At 44.7% G+C, this 15,292-nt stretch overlaps 1 pseudogene; it reads right to left on the bottom strand.

The window, feature by feature from the left end:
* Positions 1 to 2,794: 2,794 nt before the first annotated feature.
* Positions 2,795 to 13,743, bottom strand: LOC147698562 (uncharacterized; annotated as a pseudogene).
* Positions 13,744 to 15,292: the final 1,549 nt, after the last annotated feature.

The following is a 15,292-nucleotide window of genomic DNA, read 5'->3' as shown; positions in this document are numbered from 1 at the left end:
CCGGAGTGATCTGGTGTTCTTTCACAATAATTTGAATCTTTTCCACCTTCGAAGGAGGCACCTTCGACGAGGTCGTCGACGACAGAGGCGTCGACGAAACCACCATCAGCGTCATCCTCGTCGACACTGAGGATACCAAACTCGTCGACGAAGACGATAGTCCAATCGTCGACATCAAAGGCTTCGAAGCCATCGACGAAGCCATCGTCGACGATCCTGTAGACGAGGCCGAACTGGAAGAATGAAGAGTGTTTACCGCCGTTGTCGACATACCTGTGGATGTCCCCGTCAGCGGGCGGGATTTCTTCACAGACTTTGACTCCTGAGGAAGAGAGGCAGGTTTTTTGAAACCTTTTGACTTCTCTGAAGATGGTGAGGGAACAGAAGGCACTTTGGAATCTTTCTGTGAAGAAATCCCCTCAGCACTCACTCCCACTTTCTCCTTTAAGGTGAGGAGATTTAAGGGGATCTACATTACCATACCTGTCTGAGATCTTTTAGGTGGATTTTGAAGGAGGCTCAGCAGAGGTAGAAGGGGAGGACCTACCCCTTTTAACAGATCTTCTTGATGAGGCTGCTGATGAAGACTCCTCACTGTCGCTGGAAACAATGTCCTTCCTGGATTTCATCTTCTGAAGCCAGGTTAAAAGCCTCCCATCTCTGTCTCTCAAGGTCTTAGTTGAAAAGGTCCTGCATATCTTACATTCTGTAGCTTTGTGGTCAGGGTACAAGCAATAAATGCAATCTGTATGCTTGTCATCTACATGCAGACGCTTTTTAGAGCAAGTAGCACAAGCCTTGAACAAAGCCTTTTTCTCCATGTCAGTCATTTTCCAAGAAAAAAGGGTTGTTTTAAAGTTGTTTGAAGAAAACTGAGGAAAGCCCAGTGGAGACTCCCTTAGCACTACGTGCGGTAGAAAATCTGAGGCTCTGAGGGTCTCTCAGGAGGGTTCTATGGGGTGAGGCTTTTCTGATTGGTTGTTGCAGAAAGTTTGGTCTCTTTTACAAAAAAAGGTGTATAGGCTACAAAATGAGATGAGGCCTAGGCCTAATTTTCTCTTTTGTACCTATGGTTATGATATTTTTTATTTACTGAGGCTCCCATTCCAACGGCGGGGAATGATACAAAGCATGGGAATCTGTGAAAGTTCCAATACTGGGGCAATCAATGTTCCATCTTTCTTTTTCCTTTCCATAAATCCCAAATTAGAATTAATAAAATATTGTAACCATAACAGGCAAAATGTGAGAGGTACCTTAGAGGGAGTCGCAAAATTGTGACAAAATTATTGATATTCATTATTGCCAAAATATCATCAGCACAGCCTTTAAAGGGTGGGGAGCTGAAACACCACAAGTTCGAGGGTGAAACTGCATTTCTGATTGATCTCCTCCATCTCTCCTCCTTGACAAATACTGCACTGTGGCATGGTAAAGTTACACTTCACTTCAATATTCATATCACTGGTTTCCAAAATGAACCAATATTTGGGCTCCATCATGCAATGGATTTATAAGATCGATATATCCCATAATAGTGTAACGATAACAGCAGTCACAATGATCATTATTTTTAAGTTATAAAACCCTAACCACAAACTACATGTTAAAGATAAAACTGCAGCGTTTTGCTGTCCAGAATGAGGGCAGTTGTTTACACTACTAACACATGGGTTGAGAGGAAGTCACAGTCATAGGTCCAAGACATAGCCGATACCTGTCTGTACATCAGACTAAAACAGCTTGCTCATTTAAGTTGAACAAGGGAAACCCTTTTTTTGTCATCCACCATACCCCGCCCCTTTACCAACATAAACATTTCTATAAGCTTTTTAGTTTGATGCTGAACACTACATAGTATTGTGTGAAACCTGCAGGATCTTCTCAAAGGTCAGGGTCAGAATATGTGAGTCATCCAGACCCTACGTCTCAAACTAGTGTAATATGGTCCTTGAAGAGCCCTCCCACAACCACAGACAAAATGTTCACCTGTTCTAAGGACCTAAAAACAATGTTCTGGGCCTTTACAGCCACTTTAGATCCAAATATTTCCTTCTGGACGTTACTGTGCTGACCAAATCTGAGCACATTACCTCAATGAGAAGCAAGAGATTACACTTGCAAGTCAGGTCATAGCGACACTTTTTCAAAAGGCAGTGTCTATCAAAATATCCACTGAATCACAGTACAATAAAACAGGGGACTGAAGAAGAAATGCCATTGTAAAGAGAAATTAGAATACAAGAAACCAGGACTAACTCACTGATTTTCAAAAGGAGTAAACATGAGTGAGGCTGAAGTTAAGTCTACTGGTACTGACCGCTTGCTGGGCAGTGTGCACTTACACTCCATTACAGTTTTTAAGGATAGCCATAAATGCATCAGTATAAGGAAAATATTAATATCGCAAAGCCGCAAGACGCACTTTCTACACCAACTCTATTAAAAAAGCTAACAATAACACAAAGGAAATATTTAGTATTGTTTCGTATTTTACAGACCATAAACACTCTGCTACCCCTCTGGTGACTAGCACAACTCTATGCAAGCAGTTGAGTAATTTCTTTGAAAACAAAATGCAGAAGATTTAGGACACTCTAATATCTAAACACACAACTCTGACTCAGACTATTACCCCTCCCAAACTCAGGGCGCATACCAAAATAAGTCTATTTAAAGCTCTTTCCATCCCAGAACTAGAGAAGGCTTTATCTAAGATTAGATCGGGATCTCCACAAGATCCCTTGCCACCTCAAATCTTGAGATCAATAGGAGCTGCTATTGCGCCCATCTATCAAAAGCTCTTCACTTCCTCCCTGTACTCCGGTATTGTGCGGGCTAAATGGAAAAAGCCGAGTATCCTGCCACTGCTTAAGAATCCACATGCCGATCCAGAAACGCTCTCAAATTTCAGACCGCTATCACAATTACCAGGTACCTGAAAAATAATCAAAAAAGCAGTCAACACACAACTGATGTCCTTTCTAGAATCTTCCAACCTTTTGCACCCCTCTCAGTCGGGGTTCAGAGCACTTCATGGTACAGAGTATGCCGTGATGGAAATTACAAACATTATATAATTTGCTTCAGACAAAGGCCACAAAGCCTCCCTAATCCTTTTGGACCTGCCAGCCGTGTTCGATAGATCTCACATGAAATCCAGAGGCTCGCCCACAATGGTATTGAAGGACAAGCGCAACCTGGCTAAAATCCATCCTCGAAAATAGGGAACAAACGGTGTGGGGCACACCATTCCTATCAGAAGCCAAAATCATCAATGTAGGAGTTTCCAAGGGGTCTGCCCTTAGCCCCACTCTATTTAATGGCTATATGACCCCTTTGGCATATCTGATTGAATCCTTTGATGTTCAAACTGTCTTCTATGCAGATGATTCCCAACTGCCCTTGACATATAACAAGACTTACGAGAAGGCCAAAACTACATTTTCTGGATGCTTCACAACAGTTATGGTCTGGCACAATGCCAACTTGCTGCAATGCAATCTCAACAAAAACAAAAACTCACAGAAACAGCCAAAACCTTGGGGTACTGATAGATAGACAAATTTATTTTAAACCACAGATCGCAGCAGTAATAAAAAAACAATGCTGGATCCTGAGAATGCTAAGAATATTTCTCAAACTTTTGGAAGACGGTGGCACAGCCACTGATCCTTTCCAGATTGGACTATTCAGACGTCCTGTACATAGGCATTCTAAGTTGTTTGTCACAGAGATTGTTAAGAATACAAAATATGGCAATATGACTGTTATTCAACCTTCCAAAGCATACCACCTAGACTCAGTATCGCAAACTGGTTACCAATTAGAAAAAAGAAGTGTTTTTTAAGCATTACCAGTAGAACATGCTGCTTTCTTCAAAACAGGTGGAATTTCGAAGAACGATGAGAACGCATTAACTACATACCAACTTGAAATTGATATATTGTATCATTGGACATTATGACACCATGGAATGTTTCACTTGTTTGATCCAGTTTAAATGTTTTGCATATTTATTAGTTTGTGCCGAATAACAGCCATTTGTATTAACAGCGTAGCGATTAAACATCCGAGGGTAGGGCGGGGCAAAGAATTGTGACCGAAGGTGGTTGGACTACGATATGACGTGAGTTCAGAAGGGATACAATGAGGCCAGGAACATTAGGTAGATTGGCAGGTTTCAACCCGGTGAGAAAAAGACGCAGTTAACAACCAGGCGAAGAATGTGGGCGGGATTAAGGTGTTAAAAACAAGAGACGAAACTAGAGAAGGACTAGAACTGGAATTGGGAGAGAGGATTCAGAGCGTTATGTTCGTAGTTGATGAGTGAAGAAAGGTACGTCAATATACCGCTTGTCCATCGGCCGTATGTCGGCAGTATAGACTGTTATCGAAAAGCTAGAAGTATAGAGGGCATAATTTATGAAACCACTCCAGTAAGTTATGTAGACAGCATTTTTTGCACATAGAGGGAAAACGCTGGTTATAGTGAGGTATAACAGGGTATGCAATGGGCGATTGAAAACCGCTTGACAATTTACTTTGACATGTGAACATGAGTTCATAACGTAAATGGTAATATATTTGATTTCAACTTTACAGATTTGAACCCCTGACGAAGGGCCAGAACGGCTTGAAATGCATTGGGTTAAATACTATCATATTTCATGGAGCAAGGGATTTTACATGCTGTATTCAAAGGCGATTGGGCATTATACATGCATTTGAAAATTGAAATCACCTTGGTTTGAATATACCAACAAACGCACAATAAACTGTTTTAAATATGGAACAAAAAGTGGACTGTGGATCAATTGGTTTATGAGCAAGGTTACCAACCTGTACAACGTGATGCATCCTGGTACTGATAGTACTTTACTTATCAGTATTCCATTTTGATTTATATGCTTGGCGCTTTATGGATGAAGCGCTCACCAGGACAGCTCCATAAGTGAAATAACTAAGATGAACGTGTTTAAATAGGTGTGCGAGTCACCACCTCAAAGTATTCTTCAAAACAGGCCCACCTCTGTCTCAAAAGGAGACTTGTCAACTATTGCCCTCAAAGATCCCTTCACACACAATCAGCACATCTGCTGGTTATCATAGAAGAAAAATGGGGTGGCTCTACCTACTCAGTATTGGGAGCAAGACACTAAAACAAGTTACCACTCCCCATCAAGTGTATTGCAGACAATAACTATTCTGTAAACAAATAAAAATGTACCTATTCCAGGATTAGATTTCACATTCCCTACAGGGCAGATATCCTAGCGCTCTCTCATAGTAGCGGCGCGCTTTATTAATCCCACAATTCATTTAATACAGGAAGATAAGATCACATTGAAATCTGAGTTTAATAAACAATCATGAAATGATTGGAAAAATATTGGCCCTTGCCTGAAACCAAATAATTAACCAGGCGTGGACATGTGTGTCTTAATCCCACACTCACAATCTGGACTTCCATTGTTGATCACGGAGAGTAATTTTATCTTCAGAAAGATCAATGCAATTTTTGTGGAAAGTCTTACCTTAGCTCCTCTTTCACAATCAGCATCCTGTTTCCGGAGGGAATCTCAGAAGGTCTGTTTAGAGATTGAAAATGAACAAACACTGCTTTATCATGTATTTAGATTTAGTAGTCAACATACAAAAAATTACGTTTTTGCTCATCCACTGCTGCTCTCTGATATGGGAAAGTTACACTTACCGACAATGTTCTACTCAAACATTTCATACCATTACTTTCTGTAACCATATGCAATTAGTTTTCCATCAGGAATGGATTTAAAGCATGAGAATCAAATAATTATGCAACAATGACCATCACATATAAATGTTTTTCAAACTATTTTCATTATTTTACCATAATATAAGCAAGTAAGTAGGCATTAAGTTAATTTAGATGCTTTGAAACTCCCACTGACTTGATACAACGTCTCTATCAAAATGTCTATGTCCTGCTCACAGCGCTTCCTCTACCTTAAGCAAAATGTTGCAACATTGAATATATAGTGCCCTTAGGTAAGATATGAATTGAAAAGATTTGATCTGTACCCTTGCCTCTTCTCATTGTTCTGCACTCCCAGAAAACAAGTGGGAACATGTTACATTAGTTTTCCTAAACATAAAAATACTGTTGGTGCTGGTAGAAGACTAGCTAGGTGGCAAACCTAGCCTCAGCAGTCTCCCCTCCCAGAGCATTTCACCACGACCCAGAATGGGGACTGCAAGCAATGAACCCTTCTCTTGCCATCCATGTGTGATGCAAGAGAAGGTGCTGAGCTGCAGTGCCTTGTGTCCATCTCAGGTGGGTGGAGCAGCCTTTGAAGGACATTGACGTGACCCAGCCTGCTGAGTGACGGTATAACCTCCTAGTTGCACTTATTCCGTTATGCTATAAAACTTGCTTTTTAGGGTAGCACAGCCATGAATGATCAGAACAATTTATTTATTTATTTGCAAACTGGTACCGCGCTAGGAATCGACTCCCTGGGGAGTATCTCCGCGCCTTTGGCGACATCAGAAAGCAAATAGCCCTGTCATGTGTTATTAATGTTCAACAGTGTCAATAATTAAACAAGAAAGTTTTTAACTTTTTCCTGAAGGGAAGATGTTCCCTGCATGCTCTGATTTCCAATGGAAGTTCATTCCAAAGTTTGGGGCCTGCCACTGACAGAGCTCTTCCACCTTGTCGTGTCTTCCAGAATCTGGGGACACATAATAATTCATGGTCTCCGGATCTCAGGGGTCTTGCTGGAATATATGGGATGAATTTCTTAGTTAAATCATCCGGGCCTCTACCAGAAAGGCACTTGTGGATGATGCAACAAGTTTTAAACATCACTCTTTGTTTTATGGTGAGCCAGTGAAGTTTTTTGAGAAGTGGCTTTGAAGGAGTCCTGGCCGGGGCATTGAGAACAAGGCGGGCAGCCGTGTTCTGCACGACTTGAAGTCTAGCGATGACCCCTTCATTGGCGGCTAGCAGCAAACCATTACAATGGTCCAGTCTACTCAGCACGAGCGACTGAACTAAAGTTTTCCTGGTGGTATCAGGTAGCAAGGGGAACACCCTTCGGAGAAGTCCAATAACATGGAAACAGGAGCTTACTACATGAGTAGCGTGATGTTTTAGGGTGAGCTCCTGATCCAGTTTGACTCCCAGGTCTTTCACTACCAATTTTGCCTCAGGGACTGGGCCAAGATCACAAGGCCACCAGTCCGGAGTCCACAGTCGTTTGGCTTCCCCAAAGAGCATCACCTCCGTCTTGGAGACGTTACACTGAAGGAGGTTTGCTGCCATCCAATGTGCTACTTCTTTCATCCCTTGGGCAAAGGAGTGACGCACTTCAGGAGTCATGATTTTAAACGGAAAGAGGAGTTGTGTATCGTCTGCATACGATACAGGGATAAACCCGTGGGATCTCATGATGTTAGCTAGGGGTGCCACATAGATGTTAAATAACGTTGGGCTCAAGCAGGAGCCCTGTGGCATCCCCTTTCAGATCTCCACCTCCTCTGACTGGTAGGGGCCCAGTATTACTCTCTGAGTGCATTTGCTGAAAAAGCTCCTTAACCATGCCAACGCCTTGCCTCCCAGACCGATGTCAACTAGTCTGGAGGTCATGATCTCATGTGACACAGTGTCAAACGCCGCTGACAAATCTAATAACACCAGGATAACGGAGTACCCCTTATCCTGAAGCATATGAAGATTGTCAGCGACGGACAGCAAGGCGGTCTCGGTGCTATGCCTAGGTCTGAAACCCGATTGGGAGGGGTCTAGTCCCCCTGCACTCTCGATGTAATTAGATAAGTGCCGGTTAACAAACTTCTCGGCAAGCTTCCCTAAGAAAGGGAGAAGAGAGATGGGTCTCAGGTTAGTGAGGTCAGTCCATGGAATGGAGTTGTTCTTCCGTAGAGGCCTCACCAAAGCACGCTTCCAATCAGGAGGAACTTCTCCTGATCCTAAGGATAGATTAAGCACCCGCTGAATCCCCGCTCCTAGATCATCCCTTAAGAGAGACATGATCCGAGCTGGAACAATATCCGACGGGCATCCTCTCTTGGTTTGATTAATTAGAGTGCCAATGTCCTCCATTGATATAGGGGGGAATTCAACAAGCTTGCTAGCATTGTCTTCTGTTGTGCTGAAGTGTGGGGGAGCCATACTATCAACAGTTCTCAAGGTGTTAGAGGTGGATTTCGAGGCTAAGATCTTAGCATAAATGCCTTCTATTTTCCTTACAAAGAACTGCGAGATGTTATTACAGAGTTCTTGGGACTCAATCTCCTCTGTTTCACAAGCTGCAGGCTTGACAAAGGTCTGTAAGATCTGATAAAGGACTTTCGCATTTTTACCCGCAGCTGATATTTGGGCTGCTATGTGATGTTTCCGGGCAGATCGAATGGCTTCATGATAATTTTTCTGTGAAGTCCTATAAATGTCTTTATCCTCATCCTTATGTGTGACTCTCCATCGTTTTTCCGATTTCCGTGCCGTGATTTTTAGTTGCCTGAGATCGTCTGTGTACCAGACTTCTTGTTTTGGGGCAGGTCGGGGTTTGTATGTTCTAAAAGGAACAACATGATTAATGGAGATAGTTACCGCTTCATTGAGAGCGGCTAGTGCCGCAGTGACGTTGTCGCCACATTCAGCCCGATTAGGTTCGATAAAGTTCTCCCTAAAGCTCTCAGGCGTTAATTTATTCCAGGGTCTTCTGACATCGGCCAAGGTCTTCTGTACTCCCTTGGGCACATGATTGGGCCGAGTATAGAACTCAATGATAGAGTGGTCAGTCCAATCCACTTGGCAGGGAGGTAGACACTTTATAGAGGGGGAATTATATAGCACAAGGTCCAAAGTGTGACCGGCTAAATGCGTGGGTCCCTGATTAACTTGGTGCAGACCTAAGGTGGTTAGATCTGCCAATAGTGTCTGTGCCTCCACACAGGAGGAAAGTTCACTATGAACATTGAAATCCCCTACCAAGATGAAATCAGAGTCCAGCTGTATATGTGGGGCCAGTATTTCAACAAGTTGAAGAGAGAAATTCCCGGGCGGACCTGGGGGTCGATAGACTAATGCTCCCTTCCTTGTTTCTCTAGAATTAGGGTTGATAGTGAAAATGAGGAGCTCCATTTGCGAATTACATACGGTCTCAGTGACCACTACCTTGATTTCTTGTTTGAAAACAATGGCTAATCCCCCTCCAATTTTAATTGGCCTGTCCATTCTTACTAATTTGTATCCTTGTGGTACCCCCATAGTAATGGCCGGAACAGAGTGGGGCTTCAACCACGTCTATGTTAAAAAGCATAGATGTGGCTTTTCTGATGTTATCAGATCCCAGACCTGGGTGGAATGGGTAACTAAGGAGCGAACATTACACAGTAGGTTTTTGCAAGAAAGAGTTGAGTCATTAGGAGGACTGTCAAACGGATTTGGTTGATAGTTAGTAGACTTTAGCTGGCAAGGAGTGATTACAGCACTACTAGTAAATTGAGTACAACAAATCCTGCAGGAAAACGGTCCCTCCAGACTCCCCAGTACCTTATGTGAACACAGTGTGGTGGCATACCTGTTTAAGGCGAGTAGGGATTGACTGGTGTACGTGAGACCATGATGAAGAAGCGGCTCGAGGGTGTGTATAGAATCCGCCATAACCCCCTGCCCCTGGCCCCGTCCAGTCGCGGACGGGCGCAGACGGGCTGGTCTTTGGCTCGTCTTAGGCGCAGGAGTAGGCGCCACACTGCGCGTCAACACTGCGCATTGAGCCGACGAGTTGCTTTATAGCCCTCGAGTCTGGGAGAGCTAGAGCGCTAAGCACTCGCCTCCCCGGAAGTTCCTGGCTCTGCCCCGCCTTCCGCACCCGTGATTGGCTGGAGGGTCGGACTGGGCGTGCAGGCACAGGTCGAACAACACAGGAGCTGGTCCCTCAGTGCGTGTGGGTATGCGGATGGTTTTTTACAGAGTGCAACTAGCAAAATCAGTCACAACACAGCAACAATTCTGACCCCTTTTAAAACGCTATTCCTGAATAGCAAGTAGTATTTAAAATGAGCTTTTTAGCAAGTTCAACAAAAATAAAACAATTGAGAGCAGAATGCTCTGAGAATGGCGCCAAGCGGGGTGAGGAGAAGCTGCCACCGTCCCCCTTACCGCACAAACGGTTGCCTCCTGGCTATCTTTATAGCCCTCGAGTCTGGGAGAGCTAGAGCGCTAAGCGCTCGCCTCCCCGGATGTTCCTGGCTCTGCCCCGCCTTCCGCACCCGTGATTGGCTGGAGGGTCGGACTGGGCGTGCAGGCACAGGTCGAACAACACAGGAGCTGGTCCCTCAGTGTGTGTGGGTATGCGGATTGTTTTTTACAGAGTGCAACTAGCAAAATCAGTCACAACACAGCAACAATTCTGACCCCTTTTAAAACGCTATTCCTGAATAGCAAGTAGTATTTAAAATGAGCTTTTTAGCAAGTTCAACAAAAATAAAACAATTGAGAGCAGAATGCTCTGAGAATGGCGCCAAGCGGGGTGAGAATGCTCTGAGAATGGCGCCGAGCCGGGTGAGGAGAAGCTGCCACCGTCCCCCTTAATCAATAAGATTATCAATGAGATAATCTTATGAGCATCTGCAGTTCCTGCCTTCTGTTACTGAGAACTGCAATTACGCAGTCTGTCTACGGTTAGTGCCCTTCTATTTATGGTACTTTAGAGCAGTTTTAAGATCTTCTTAGAGTTTCTCATTGCTCAAATAAGAAAACAAGTTACTTACCTGCAACTTTAGTTCTCCAGTATTGGAATCTTTCATAGATTCACATGCCTGAATCATTCCCTGTCATCGAGACGGGAGTCTCCGGTATATAAAAAAGTTGTGCTTAGTAGTATAGCAAACTGAAAAGAAGCCTAGGCCCATTTCCCTTTCGCAACCCATAGCCTTTGTTATGTAAAAAAGGCCCAAACTTTTCCCTGAACCAATCAGAGCTCCTCACCCTCTAGAACACTCCTGAGAGAACCTTCTGCCCCTCAGATTTTTCGTGCACTTGTGTATATAACACACTTCTTGTGCTAAATCCGAGGTGAGCCTCTCAGGGAAGGAGGGTGGGTGCATGTGAATCTATGAAAGATTCCAATACTGGAGAACTAAAGTTACAGGTAAGTAACTTGTTTTCTTACTCCAGTATTGGAACTTTCATAGATTCACATGCCTGAATCAAAATAGCTAGCAGTGAAAAAACAAAGCACATTTCTTTGATCCATTTCATAATCATGCCATACGATTTGAAAATAAAGCATAATCTCATATATATATATATATATATATATATATACACACGCATATATAAAATGTGACTTTGTAAACAAGAGAAATTACAGATGGAGGGATGTAAAAAAGGCTCACCGTTATGATATTCCGCAGTACCGCCGCATCCGATTCTGCGGCTGCCTCCAAGCAGTAGTGCCTGGTGAAGGTGTGCGTAGATGCCCAGGTCGCTGCTCTGCCGATATCCTGGATTGGCACTCCTCCGAACAGTGCAGTGGATGTGGTCACTGCCCTTGTGGAATGGGCACAAACTCGTGCATTCAGAGGCTTTCCAGCAGCTTGATGACAGTAGATAATCGCACTGGAAATCCATCTGGCAATTCCCCTCTTTGACAGCGGGAAACCTTTCCTGGGTGCACTGAAAGCAACGAATAACTGAGAAGACTTGCGAAAAGCCTTGGTTTCTTTCAAGTAAAACTTCATACATCTTTGAACGTCCAGTGAATGCAATACTCGCTACTGTTGACGGATGATGAAAGAAACGTTTCAACACCAATGGTTCATTCAGATGAAAGTCAGTTGGCACCTTCGGAATGAACTTCGGGTTCGCTCTGAGAATCATCTTATCCTCTTGAAACTGTAGGAAGGGTTCCTGAATTGTGAGCGCTTGTAGTTCACCTACTGTTCTCGCTGAAGTCAATTCAATGAGAAGAGCCACTTTCCAGGACAAGAACTTAAGGTCCGCCCTGTGTATCGGTTCAAACGGTGGTTTCATCAATTGAGAAAGTACTATATTCAGATTCCATAGTGGTGGTGGAGGCTTTACTGGAGGAAAGACCCTGAATATCCCCTTCATAAATTGCTTGATGATCCTTGATGACCATAAGGACGGGCCTGACGATGACCTCCTGTAGCGAGATAACGCAGCCAAATGCATCTTGATGGAAGCATGCGCTAATCCTGACTTTGCTAATAGCAGAATGTAAGGTATAATTTGATGAGGTGCAGCAGTAAGAGGGTGAATGTTATGCCTCTTACACCACAGACAAAACCTCTTCCATTTCATCCTGTAGGTTTTGTTAGTACTCTCCGCTCTGGCTTTGGACAGGATCTCCCTACATTCATGTGAGATGTTCAGATGACTAAACTCACAGTGTTCAGGAGCAAGGCTGCTAATCGCAAGGATCCGGGTCCGGATGGAGCACTTGACCCTTGGACATTGTCAGAAGCGATGGAATTGGATGCAACCGAATTGGACGGTCCTCCGACAGCAGCAGCAGTTACGTGAACCAGTGTTGTCTGGGCCACCACGGGGCTATCAGGATCAACCTGCACGGTTCTTTCTTGATCTTCACCAGTACATGGGGAAGAAGAGGAATTGGAGGAAAAACGTAGGCAAAGACGCTGGACCATGCCATGGAAAACGCATTCCCCCAAGATACCTTCTGGGGAAGCCAGCTTGCGAAGTACTGGCATTTCCTGTTTTCCTTCGTAGCGAAGAGGTCCACTATCGGTGTTACCCATCTTCGAAAAACGCTGTCCAGGATCCCTGATCCAGCTCCCATTCATGGTAGGACGATTTGAGTCTGCTGAGAGTATCCGCCTTGATGTTTTGATCCCCCGGGAGGTGTTCTGCTGCCAATGATATTCCTTGCTGAAGAGCCCATTCCCATATCTCCTGGGCTTTCTGAGACAGGGAGAGAGATCTTGTTCCCCCTTGCTTGTTCACATAATGCATCGCCGTAGTGTTGTCTGTTCTTACCAACACTGGCGAACCTCTTATCCTTGGTAGAAAAGCTAGTAATGCCTAGCGGATTGCTCTGAGCTCCATCAGATTTATGTGCAATTGCTGCTCGTGCACTTTCCAACGACCGCTGACTTGAAGGTCCTGAAGGAAATCTCCCCATCTTTCTAAAGACGCATCCGTCGTCACCACTAGAGGAGCCGCTCTTGCCAGAAACGTTAGACCTTGAGACACATTTCCTTTATGTGTCCACCACTCTGCTGCCTGTACCATCACTGGTGTCAGTCATATTGTATCGTCGAAGGATCCCTCCGCTTGACACCATTGGAGATCGATCTGCTCCTGCCATGGGCGCATCCTTAACCTGCAGCAAGGCACCAAGGGAATACAAGATGACATCATGCCCAGCAAGGATTTGTACCTGCGGACTGAAAGAGGCTTTCTTTTTTCAAAGTCTTGAAAGAGGGACACAATCCTCAGTTGCCTTTCTTCGGAGGGGAACGCCTAGTTGCATTCCGTGTCCAATATTGCCCCCCGAAATGTGATCACTTTTGCTGGGTGGAGGTGTGACCTCGTGGAGGGTCAATCCTAGTTTGGCGAACAAGTCTATGCAGGCCTGTGTTGACGCTCTGGCCTGTACCTTTGATGGTGCTTCGACTAACCAGTCGTCGAGGTAAGGAAATATTTGATGTCTTTGCTTCCTCAACACCGCCGCTACTGGAGCCAGGCATTTCGTGAATACTCACGGCGCTGACTTCAAGCCGAATGTCAGTACCCTGAATTGATAATGTCTTCCGGCTACTAAGAACCGAATGTACTTTCTGTGTGCAGAATGTATCGGCATGTGGAAATACGCGTCTTGTAGGTCAAATGTAGTCATATGATCTCCTGGGTTCAATAACGGAAGGATGTCCTGCAGAGACACCATCCGGAAAGATTGCTTTTTGAGATAGGTGTTTAAGGATCTGCGATCCAGAATGGGGCACCATTGGAGCTTGTTTTTCTTGACAAGAAAAAAACGGGAGTAAAACCCCTTGTTTTCCTGGGCTTTCGGTACCGGTTCTGTTGCTCCCTTTCGGAGCATTGTACGAATCTCCTGCCGGAGTTGATGCAGATGAATGGCTCTCTGGTGCATCGGTGGCGTTCAAGGAGGCGTTTGAAGAAATTATAGGGTATGACCGAATTGAACTATTTTGAGGACCCATTGGTCCGTTGTTATTTTCCGCCAATTGTGAAGATAGTGAGCAATCTTTCTACCCAGGGGAGCATCTGACATAGCCGGAAGATGGAGGTTGTCATTGCCGACGGGTGTTGTCCTTTCCCCGGCCACCCCTTCTTCTTGGAGTTGATTTTGTATATCCTCCTGATTGACGCTGACTGTACTGTTGATGGTAAGGCTGCGATGAGGCCGAATAAAAAGAATATCTCCCCTGTTGGTATCCTCCTGTGTACGAGGACTGCCCTCTGCCCCTGGAGCCACGAAAAGGGTTTTTTTCTCTATTGCAGTGTCCCCAGAGCCTTTGCCGTATCAGTATCCTTCTTGATACTCTGCAGAGTATCATCAATATGCTTCCCAAACAGGTCTTCTCCATTGAAAGGGAGGTCCAAAATCTTGTTTTGCACCTCCGGCCTAAACGCCGTTGCTCGCAGGCATCCTTGCCTGCGGAGGACCACTGCTCCTCCCAAGGATCTGAAAGCTGTGGTCGCTATATCCATAGCGCAGTCTATGACTTCAGCCGAAGTCCTCTCCCCTTCCAGGAGAATCTTCTTCGCCTCCTGCTTCTCTGGTTCCGGCACCTGGTTAATGTATGGAGACAGGTCACACCACATCTGCCTGTCGTACCTTCCCAAAATTGCGAGGGCATTAGCTGCTTTCACTAGCAGAGCCGACATTAAGGAAAAACGTTTTCCTGCATTATCCAACCTTCTGCCCTCTCTGTCCGGAGGTGTTGTGATCGGAGCAGATGGGTTCCTTGATTTCTGTTGCGCCGCCTGTGTAATCACAGAATCCGGTTTGGGATGACCCAAAAGGCAAGCTGGAGCATCCATAGGTGCCTTATACTTTTTATCTAGTCTAGCCAGAACCGGCGTCACCGTAGCTGGCGTCTCCATGACTTTTAATCCTTCCTCCCAAATATGACTCACAATAGGCAAGGATCGCACAGATTTGCGATACGAGTCCTTGAACTTGTATAAAAAACATTCCGCTTTAACCTCAGTCATGGTGAGTGCAAATCTCTTAGTGGCTCTTTCCATCAACTTGTGAAAACCACTGATGTC

The sequence above is a fragment of the Lissotriton vulgaris genome, chromosome 8, assembly GCF_964263255.1.
Source record: "Lissotriton vulgaris chromosome 8, aLisVul1.2, whole genome shotgun sequence".
NCBI classification, from domain to species: domain Eukaryota; kingdom Metazoa; phylum Chordata; class Amphibia; order Caudata; family Salamandridae; genus Lissotriton; species Lissotriton vulgaris.
Note: the sequence above shows the minus strand (reverse complement) of the source record. Positions and strands in the feature narration are given on the sequence as shown.